Below are 10,895 nucleotides of genomic sequence, written 5' to 3'. Positions count from 1 at the left end.
CCGGGAGAGTTGCCCTGAAGGTGTCACCAGAGTGGAGGCAAAGTCCGAGACCAGACCTGCCTCCCACTCCTGGGAGATCTCTGTCTTCCTCAGGCACCAGCAGGAGACAAGGCCGCAGCCCAACCCTGACGGCGCGTCCCCTGGCAGACCACCGCAGCCCCAGGACCCCCAGGCGAGCCCAGCAGACTATAGGCAAGGGTAACTCTGACCCCCTCACCCCGCGGAGCCACCAACACCAGACCCGCCTCCTCCAACTGTCTGGCCCCAGTCCCGAGGGCCACCTCTCAGGTCGAGGCCCCCAAACAGGTGGGCCTCCCTGCACCCCACCGACGAGACCTTGAGGTAAGGGTCTACCTTCAGGTCGAGGCCCCCAGACAGGAGGGCCTCCCTGCAACTCACCGACGGACCGGACCCGGGCAGTGACTCCCCTACAGGTAGTGTGTTGCCCGCCACAGGCAGAGTCCCCCTGAGGTCCTCCCCCTCGAACAGAGTGACAGAGTGAATTAACCCAGGAAACACGGGTCAATCAGTGACGCCTCTTAGACCTAAGTAAACCCGAGAAAGAGGAACAGTGAACAGTGACAGAGTGTGATCCATATGAAACCAACGGCTTATGTTATTTAACCCAACAAACTCACATGTCCCTTAAAGGAAAGTAATTCAGTAATAATAAGTAAAGTACTATCACCCTTCCAGAATAAAGGAACTTCCCGTAAGTGTGAATGACAATCAGGGTGCGCGGGAGAACCAAAACCTGTATTTTTTTTTTTTTTTTTTTTTTTTTTTTTTTTTTTGCCTATCGACCATTGAGGCCGAAGCCTCTGGTCATTAAGGCAAATATATATATATGTATATATATTGACACATATATACATATATATACAAACATATATATATACATATATACATACATACACACATCCATGCATATGAACATACATACTTTCATGCACACGTACATATATATATAATAATTTTTATTTTATTATTTTTTTGTAGTTTTATTTTTATTATTTTTATTTATTTTTTATATTTTTAACCTTATATTACTTATAAACAAAATACCTAATTTAAAGACCCTAAAACTAACCACCTAACAGACAAATCGCTAACCTACAGTATGCTAAATCCTAAGAGACAAATAACTAGTCCTACACTAATATTCAAAAAGCCTCGACCAAGAGAACACCATCGACTGCAGATATGTAATGCCTTTCTACATTACATACCTGCACTCATCACCTGATGACTGTCAGTCGAGGCACAACCTAATATAGGGGACATCAATATATGAAAGGGAACCAGACGAGTCAGGAACATTGCCATATACGTCAGCTGTCGTCCCTAATTAGAAGAACTTAAGCAAGATAATATAATGTATTTACATAATTTAAACAAAAATTGAAGAACCTCGCCCAGCAGACTACCATCGACTGCAAGTGCCCAATACCTTCCTATATTGCACACTTGCACTCATCAGCTGGTGACTGTCAGGCAAGGAACTTGGTTTAATGTAGGGGACATCTATATTAGAAATAGATCGGTGGGAGGAGGAACTATTTAAAATATGTCAACTGTCAACCCTAATTAATATTACAATATATACATATTTACTCTTCATAAAAACCATAACCACACAGTAAAAAAGTCACATCACTCTGATCAGTCCGGTCTCTCTCAAGAAAGCCATCAATTTATCAGTCATAACAATGTCCCCATCACCCAGGATGGTGGAAAGGGTGAAGGGGACGTCTACTGCGCCGCAGTAATTCATAAGTGAAGCGCGTTCACGAATAAATCGCCGACAGCGCAGGATGATATGACTGATAGATAACACCGCATTACAGATGTCACAGTGCGGTGGGAAGCATCTTTCCATATATGGTTTTATGTGGGTTAAAACGGTGGCATTCAGCCGTAGCCGTGCCAACACTTTTTCTTCTAGGCGACTGGGACGGTTGGCAGTGTCCCAGTCGCCCAGGTACGGCTTACAAGTTGGAATATTTAGTCTGGTCCACTGACCTTGCCACAGAAGATTTATTGATTTCTTTCCGAGAGATAGACTCGACCGTAGATCACGAGGAACGTCCCAAGTCTCCTCGAGCTCCACAGCCGACTTTGCAAGTAAGTCAGCCTGCTCATTGCCGTAGATACGACAATGACCAGGCACCCAGATCAGCGTGAATGACTTGTTGCATGAATGCAACTTATTAACGATGCGGCCCTGGATCTCATGAGAGTCCGTAGTGCAAGATGCAATTGCCTGAAGGGCTGATTTTGAATCTGAAAATATGACAAATGAGTCATGTCTAGAATTGAGAGCATAGTCTATGGCTTTGTCAATAGCAAAAAGTTCTGAAGTAAACACAGATGTATGAGTCGGCAACCGATACCTGAGGGCACATTCAGTCGACCACACACTTGCACCCACACATTCACTCGACTTGGAGCCGTCGGTGTACAATTGATGGGACCCCAAGTGACGAACAATGATGTTACGAAACAAGTGGTGGACCTCCGCCTCCGGCGCCTTGGCCTTTGGTGCTGGGAGCCACGTAACATCGACTGTAAAGCCGGGTGGCTCCCAAGGCGCTATATTTTGAAGCACCAACTTGTCACAGTCACTGGGGTCCACATCAAGCTCCTGAGTCAGTAAGTGGAGGCGAGCGGCAAGTGGCCGACGCACCCCCCGCAGAAGGTGGTGGTATTGACGCAGGGGGGTACAGGCCACATTGCCGATATTACTTTTTCTTAATGTCCTTATGCCGTAGGACAAGGCCAGGTGGTCACGGCGAATACGGAGGGGAGGCACATTCGCCTCCACTTCCATACGAGGAACTCGGGTACACCGTACAGCTCCAAGACACATTCGCAAGCATTTATTCTGTAACACATCCAATCCTTTCAGCGTGGCATCAGATGCCGAGCCATACACCTGTGCGCCATAGTCTAGCTTCGATCGAATAAGGGACTTATACACCATTAATAAAGATTTTCTGTCGGCACCCCAGGTAGTACCCGCTAGGTACTTGAGGACATTTAACGGTTTATCACAACGAGCAAGCAAAGTATTAACGTGAAGTTTAAAATTCATTCTACGATCAAAATGTATTCCTAAAAATTTTACAGAATTTTGAAAAGGTACCGCCTGATTATCCAAAGTTAAGCACAAATTAGGTACGTTACGATTAGTGAAAACTATAGCGGCACACTTACGTACGGAAAACTTAAATCCCCACTGCAAGGCCCATTGGTGGACGGAGTCAAGGGCTGCTTGAATCCGCCCAGCCGAAAATTGTGCATTACGGGAAGAGTGCCATATTGCACAATCGTCAGCATAGAGTGAGTATTTAAGATTCCTCGGGATGGGAGCTGATGACAGAATATCATTGATCATAATACTAAATAAGGTAGGACTAAGCACACTTCCCTGCGGCACCCCGTTTTCCTGGATAAATATATCCGATGTTACGTTACGGGGCAATTTGACAGAGAAAGTTCTGTCCCTTAAGAAATTTGAAATAAAAACAGGCAAATTTCCTCTTAAACCATAAGCATAGAGCTTCATTAGTACACCGTGTCGCCAGGTCATGTCATAGGCTTTATGGATGTCCAAGAACACCCCTATCATGAATTCTTTATTGGCAAATGCCTCTGCAATACAATGCTCCAAATTCATTAAATGATCTAGTGAACTTCTGTATTTACGGAAGCCACATTGTTGATCATTTAACAAATTCTTCGACTCTAAAACAAAAAGAAGCCTATTGTTAACCATACGTTCCATGACCTTACATAGACAAGAAGTCAACACAATAGGACGAAATGAAGTGGGATTCATAAGACGACCAGCCTCTTTGGGTATCGGTATGACGTGCGCAAAGTGCCATGAGTTTGGGAACGTTCGAGACGCCCAAATCTCATTGTACAATGCTAACATCTTAATCAGGTTGTCCTGATTAAGATGCTGGATCATACCGTACGTGATGGTGTCTGGTCCAGGGCTGGTGTCTTTACAGGATTTAAGGGCAAGGAGCAGTTCATCTAGCGTAAACTCTTGGTTGTACGGGGAGTTTATGTCTTCTGTGGCAAAGTCTAATATCTGTAGCTCAGCCGTGCGTTTATGATGTTGGAAACGCGGGTCATAATTGGCTGAGCTACTTACATGAGAAAAACTCCTGGCGAGGATGTTAGCAACGTCCACGGGCTCGTCATAGGTGGTGTTGTTCACCTGCAAGGTGGTGACAGGGAAGTATGGGCGTTTATTATTTAATAATCTTATAGTGGACCAGACTTTATTTAATGGTGTTGTACGAGTCACCGTGGACACAAAGGACCGCCAGGAGTCACGTTTAGCCCTTCTTATTATTCTCCTTGCCTCAGCCCGTGCCTGTTTGTATGCAATAAAATTTTCCTCAGTGGGCTGACTATCAAAAATCCTGTATCTCCTATTGCGTTTTCTTAATGCTTGTCGGCAATCCGGCGTCCACCAATGTGCTCTATGCTTCGCATGAACTGTAGAAGTCTTGGGAATAGCAGCCTCAGCTGCGTGTAATATGGATTGGGTTATTTTTTCGACCTTAACATCTATGGTCTCCCCAGATATATCTAAATTGGCGATCCTTGAGAAGGATCCCCAATCTGCTTTCTTATAGTTAAATTTTGGAGGTGGAGGGTCTGAAATGATGTCGCGTGTATAAGAAAGACAGATGGGTAAATGATCACTTCCCAAGGAGTCGTCGTAAGGGTCCCATGAGAGATCTTGATGTATACCAGGGGAGGCCAAAGATAAGTCAATGGCCGAAAAGTTACCAGTACGATCATCTACACGAGTCGCTCTACCATCGTTCAGAAGACAGAGGTTGGACTGTAGTATTAGGTCGGCTACTTGCTCCCCACGACCATCGATCCTCAAGCTACCCCATTGATAGTGATGGGCGTTAAAATCGCCCAACACTAACTTATTTCCAGGTAGATGTTCCACTAGTGAATTTAAAGCATCACTATCAATGGGGCCATGTGGAGGACAGTACAGAGAGCAAATAGACAGATACGTGTTATTAAATTTTACTCTGCACGCGACAGCTTCCAGAGTAGAATTTAGAATCACTTCCGTTTGTGGGTGTGATTTATGTGTGTATATGGCTACTCCGTGACCTTCATATCTTCTATACGAGTGGTAGTGTTTGAACTGTGGAGGATCAGGGTGATCCTCCAGGCGCGTCTCCTGTAAACAAACAACGTCTGGCCTATGTATAGAAAGCAAGATTGCTATATTGTGTAACTTATTCCCAATACTTCTACAATTCCACTGTAGTATAGTGAATGCGGCGGTTTAAGATTTTCGTTGGGGGCCAGTGTGCTTCGTCTTTTTTTGTCGCCCGCCAGAAGGCGAGCGACTACCGGGGGACCTATCCCGGTGCTTGTTCATGGAAACTTCCATATTATCATCAATTAAGAGGTTCCCAGACTCCCCTGAGGAAGAGCTAACCTTCCTCTCCCTCGCTGGAGTGGGAACTGGAAGAACGTGAGGACGAGACTGTTTTGTGAGGGTGGTCAGATTAATCTTATCAGACTTGTCGGGCTTCGATTTTTGCCGCACCGACTGCGAAGGAGCAGCGGCAGCCTGAGAGTAAGAAGTGGCGACAGGGATGTCTGTAAGAGAGTTGGAACGTACAGGGGGTCTAGACTTAGAGGTAGGGCATGTGGCATGTGGAGCGAAGGTAAGGTCAGTCTGTGTCTCCACAGTGCACATCACGGGACGGGACACAACCGCCGATGCATAGGAGACATTAGGCTTGGGAGTTGCATGCAACTCCTTCACCTTCTTCCTAGCATCGTAAAAGGATATGCCCTCAGTTGCTTTCACTGTGCAGACCTCTCTCCTCCTTCCACTTGGGACAAACCCTCGAGGAAGTGGAGTGAGCATCCTTACAGTGAAAGCAGCACTCAGTCTCGGATGTACAGTTGTCAGCAGAGTGACCTACAGCCGCACACTTGCCACACACGATGTTGGAAGCCCGACAAGCCTTTTCATGATGTCCATAGAGCTGACATTTTGAACAACGAAGGGGATTCGGGATGTACGGTCTTACATTTACAATTTCATATCCTACTTTGACATTTGTAGGTAGCAAAACTTTGCCAAAAGTGAGGATAACTGTGGCTGTCTTCGTCCTTACACCTTCCTGATAACGAGTGATGAATTTGGCATCAATTACATCCTGATGAGCAAGTTCCTGTATGATTTCTTCCTCACTCATCACCATGAGATCCCTGCAAGTGATAACACCCTTGCAGGAATTCATGGATGTTGGGATCTTGGCCTCGATATCATGACAGTGAAACTTACGCAGCTTTAGCAAGTCTTTCACCTGAGCAGAATTGAATGTCTTTACTAGGAGGTCTCCATTTCCAAGTTTTTTTACTTGTTCCACCTCTCCCGCACAGTGGTCAATCACCTTCTTGACAATGAAGGGATTGAGTCTGGACAGGGGAGTAGAACCTAGCGCATGAAGAGTTACAAAGGTCGCGTTATTTACAGGGATGTCAAGCGGGGAACGAGTCTGGCGTCCGTCAGTCTGGGGCCGGTCAGTAACGGTCGGAGTGTCGTCAGGACTACCTCCCCCCCTGAAGGGGGAGGAGGCAGTAGGGGGGTCCATCATAGCTACCACTTCCCCCGTAAGGGGGAAGTGAGAAGAAAGAGAAAAACAACCAAGGGATAAATTGCCCGGGGAAAAAACACCTAGTCTGAGATTACCCTCTCAAACCACTCTCGGGAGGACGCGCCCGTGTATACCTCACACCCCAGAGCGATCAGTGGGGGGTACACTCCAGAGGTGAGTAAGCAAAGGCAATCTCAGGAAACAGATATAGACACTTACTATATCTCTAAAGGGCTGGGAGGAGAATTAGTACTAGAACCTGTAAAGAGTGTCGCCACGGCTAGTTAACTGAGTCGAGTGTCATGATCCGCACCCTGACTTCCTTATAGTAATATTCCTCCCCCAGACTCTTAATCTTGTGTATTCCCCTTGCTACTGTGAATATAGATATTTTGGGTTTAAATGAAAGACGGTCATCCACACTTATAGAACTAAAGCCATTGTTGTATGTGTATCATATCGTGTGTTGAGTACAGTTGTATCTCGTGTCATCCCAACCTGACTCTGTGTCCCTGTATCCTATATCCTAAATATCACTCTGTATCATATTGTAACGGTTTTAGAATTAAGGCAATAGATGTGTTAAGGTATACTGCCTAGTTTTTATATCCTGTTCCTTTGTTGGTGCTTTACTTCCGGTCCGGAAAGAGGACCCCGCTCAGTCACTAGTGTTTTTAGGGTGAGGAGTCGACCTAAAAACACTCAGCATAACATTTACCCTCTCCCAATATTACTATAACTGTTCTGACCCATCACGAGTCCTCCCCCTCCCCCCCCGTTGAGTCTCTCTCCCCGTGCTTCCACGCGCGCCCGTGTTTAAGCCGGTATCCTGCAAGATACTAATATCCTAGTTAAGATTTTATTTCTGTGTCATATATTGTGTTGTAATATCTGCTGCTTTTGTCCTGTGTCTGACTGTGGTAATATACGTGTAAAGGTTATTGCCTGAAGTTTTTGTGTCCTGCCTCTCTTTCATTGCACTAAGCTCCGGTCTCGAAAGAGGACCCCGCTACACGTTAGGTGCTTTAGGACCGAATAGTCGGGCCTTTTTCACCTAGCATTACATTTTTCTAGGTCTGGACCGAAATAGGGCTCACCAGCTAGGTAGCAGACGACACCTGAAAGTCCCTCTATCTACCTATCTATTGCCAGACGCCTCAATGCCGTTCGGGGTGGCCACAAACAAATCGCCTCCACGTCGCCCTGTCCCCTGCTATTTCACTGCCCCGCTTCCAACTCACACCCCCCTCTCTCATATACCTCTCCACCTCATCCCATCATCTCATCCTTGGCCTCCCCCTCCCTCTTCCCCCCTCCACCTCACTCACATACACTCTCTTCGTCAGTCTTTCACCCTCCATTCTCTCCACATGGCCAAACCACCTCAGTGTATTCCTCCTAACGCTTCCTATCACGTCCACATCCACACCACAACGCTCCTTTATATCCTCATTTGTCAGCCTCTCTCCCCATGTGACTCCACAGGCTCCTCTTAAATATTTAACTCATTTCCACTGCTCTCACTCTTGACTTGTGTCCTTCCAGCAACGTCCAAGCTTCACTTCCATACGTTAGAGTTGGTATCACAGTACTGTCATGTAACTTTTTCACATCCCTGCTCACTTCCCTACATCTTATCACTGCTTTCAAGGAACCAGTGACCTTTCTTTCCTCCTGTACCCTTTCAAGCACTTCACCCTCCAAACCTCCATCCTTGCTCATCACACTACCCATGTGCAAGTACTTAAACGTACTCACATTTTCCAATTCCTCACCATCCAACTTCGCTGTACATTCACTGACTTCACCTCTCTCAAAAACCATCACTTTGCTCTTCCCTACATTCACCTTTAGATTCCGTATCTTACACACTCTCCCAAACTCACCCACCAAGCCTTGCAGCTCTCCTTCGTCTTCACTTAACAACACAGTATCATCTGCAAACAACAGTACAGGGAGTTTCCAAACACTACCCTCTCTCACCAGGGCAACTCCAACATCCACTACCCTACCTTGTACCTCTTTTATTACCCCATCCATGTACAGACTGAACAACCATGGAGACATGACACATCCCTGTTTCAACCCAACCTTCAAAGAGAAAAATTCACTCGGTTAACCATCCACATGCACTGCAGCATTAGCACCATCATACTCTTCACAGCATTCAACGACTTCCCTTCTACTCCATATATTCTTAATACTTTCCACAATCCTTGTTTATCCATCCTGTCATATGCTTTCTCCAAATCCATGAAAGCTGCATACAACTTCTTTCCCTTCTCTAGAAACTTTTCCCTCATTGTCTAAAATACCGAAAAAAATCAAGACCTACCACCTTTTGTTGAATAAGTACCCTGTATATCTTTTACAATAAATATTTCAGTTTATTAATGGGCATGTGGCTCCCCCCCCAAAAAAAAAAAAAAAAAAAAAAAAAAAAACGGTACGGCCACATCCATGAATGTCGTTCGTTTGAAGATTTCCTCCACCTATAGTGAAGACCGGGCCATACCACTAACTGCATGTACTGTGTGGCAAGACCCACCAGCCACCACCATCTTTTGTGAGCTCTGTACCTTTTACAACAATAAATATTTCAATTCAGTTTAAATCAAATCTCGTAATTCTGTGGATGGCTGCAGTCAACTACAGAATTACGAGACTGATTTGATTTGTAATTACAGAGTGCTTATTCAACAAAAGAAGGTGGTAGGTCTTGATTTTTATCCGTTTTTTTTTATTTTCTTTCGGTATTTTAGGCGACACTTCTATGGCATTTTCGTCGCAAATTATTTTTATTTCACTCTTGAAGATAACCTAACTTAACCTGCAAGGGTAAAATTGCGACGAAAATGCCTTGGATGAAGTGTCCTTCTGTGGGTGGCTATAATAAGAGAGAGAGAGATGTTAATCTCAGCATTATTCAATACGATATCACATGATGAAATAGATCTAAATGATGAAGAAAAATATTTGTCAAAAACTGTAATTTGAATTATTAACATTATTTACCGAACATGGGCTTAATCATGCTTTATATATGTACCTGAAAAGAAATCTATCGTTGGCAACTAAAGGGGAAACAAGGCGGCGGCTTATCTGTCAGAGAAGCACTCCCACATCATAGCTGGGTACGACGGCTATTTTATCCATAGTTTTGATTTCTGTATAGACATTCTAGCAACCAGGTGTAAGTATTTGGATAACTGAGTTAAGTGTTGGTTGAGCATGTGTGAATACACGTAATGAAATGAAAATTCGTTGATATCAAATTTTCATTTTTAAAATGGTTTTCCGACTTAATCGACATCAGTTAAGTAAATACAGTTCCAAGAATGCTCACCACTAAGCGTAGAGAACAGCACATGATAATGCAGAAATTGACGACCTCACACCGTATTAGATATAAATTTTAGTCAGGATGAAGAATGTCGGTGCTTTGGGGCTAAATCAGAGTTGCACTGGTAAATTTTTACACCAAACTCGTGCGGGTAAAAACCAGTAGGCATACATTAAACTATCCATATTATAAGCAGATTTTGTTTTTTAAACATTCTTTAGAAATTAAGTTTCTGAGATGTTAAATGGGTATCTTCAGGGAGAGATGACTGCTCCCCCCCTCAAAAAAAAAAAAAAAAAAAAAAAATTGACAAGGTATAAGTTACAGAAGTGCATTTTTGAGAATGAAGATGGTCCATCATTAAACATGAAAAATACCGGAATAGAAGGGATAGGTTAGTTTAGGATGAGATTGGTTAGGTTAGCATAAAAAGTATCACAAGTGGACCCACAAAACGGCAATGAATCGGACTTACTTTATATTGTAGATCATGTTGTGTAGCTAATTTCTATATAGGTTTTACCCGGCGGAGGTGTTTAGTTTCCGAGATAGTCTATCTAGTAGTAGTAGTAGTAGTAGATGGGGCATAGCCCTTGTATCGGCGCCCGCTCCTTATCCTTTTCAGTCCTTTTTTGTTAAGCCATGCACTGATCACTTATTTTCTTTTCTCTTAGTTTCCACAGTTCATATATTGTCTTCCTGTTTTCCTTCACTTGTTTTTCTTTATTTTTTCCAAACAGAAGTAGAGTTTTTATTATATCTGTTCTATTCTCTGGAAAGGGCTGTTGCAATAAGTTATTTTTGATCCTCACTGCACTTAAACCTTCACAGTCTAGGAGAAAGTGTTCTAATGTTTCATTTTCATATTGGCATATCGGACATACTGT

At 44.1% G+C, this 10,895-nt stretch overlaps 1 protein-coding gene across 2 annotated transcripts in view; it reads left to right on the top strand.

Annotated features, from left to right (window-relative positions):
- The first annotated feature begins 9,753 nt into the window (after window positions 1-9,753).
- Window positions 9,754-10,895, top strand: part of Arpc5 (Actin-related protein 2/3 complex, subunit 5) — a 50,866-nt gene continuing 49,724 nt past the window's right edge. Inside the window, exon 1 of one of the 2 annotated variants that reach the window (XM_080277916.1) lies at window positions 9,754-9,799. The gene's annotated coding sequence lies outside the window, so the exon portion shown is untranslated. Of the gene's footprint in view, window positions 9,859-10,895 lie in introns of both variants that reach the window. The other variant, XM_080277917.1, reaches the window with a different exon arrangement.

The sequence above is a fragment of the Coenobita brevimanus genome, chromosome 71 (assembly GCF_032717465.1).
Source record: "Coenobita brevimanus isolate Jiangsu-jjx chromosome 71, ASM3271746v2, whole genome shotgun sequence".
Lineage (NCBI taxonomy): Eukaryota > Metazoa > Arthropoda > Malacostraca > Decapoda > Coenobitidae > Coenobita > Coenobita brevimanus.
The sequence above is the reverse complement of the archived record's forward strand: the minus strand, read 5'-3'. Positions and strand labels throughout refer to the sequence as shown.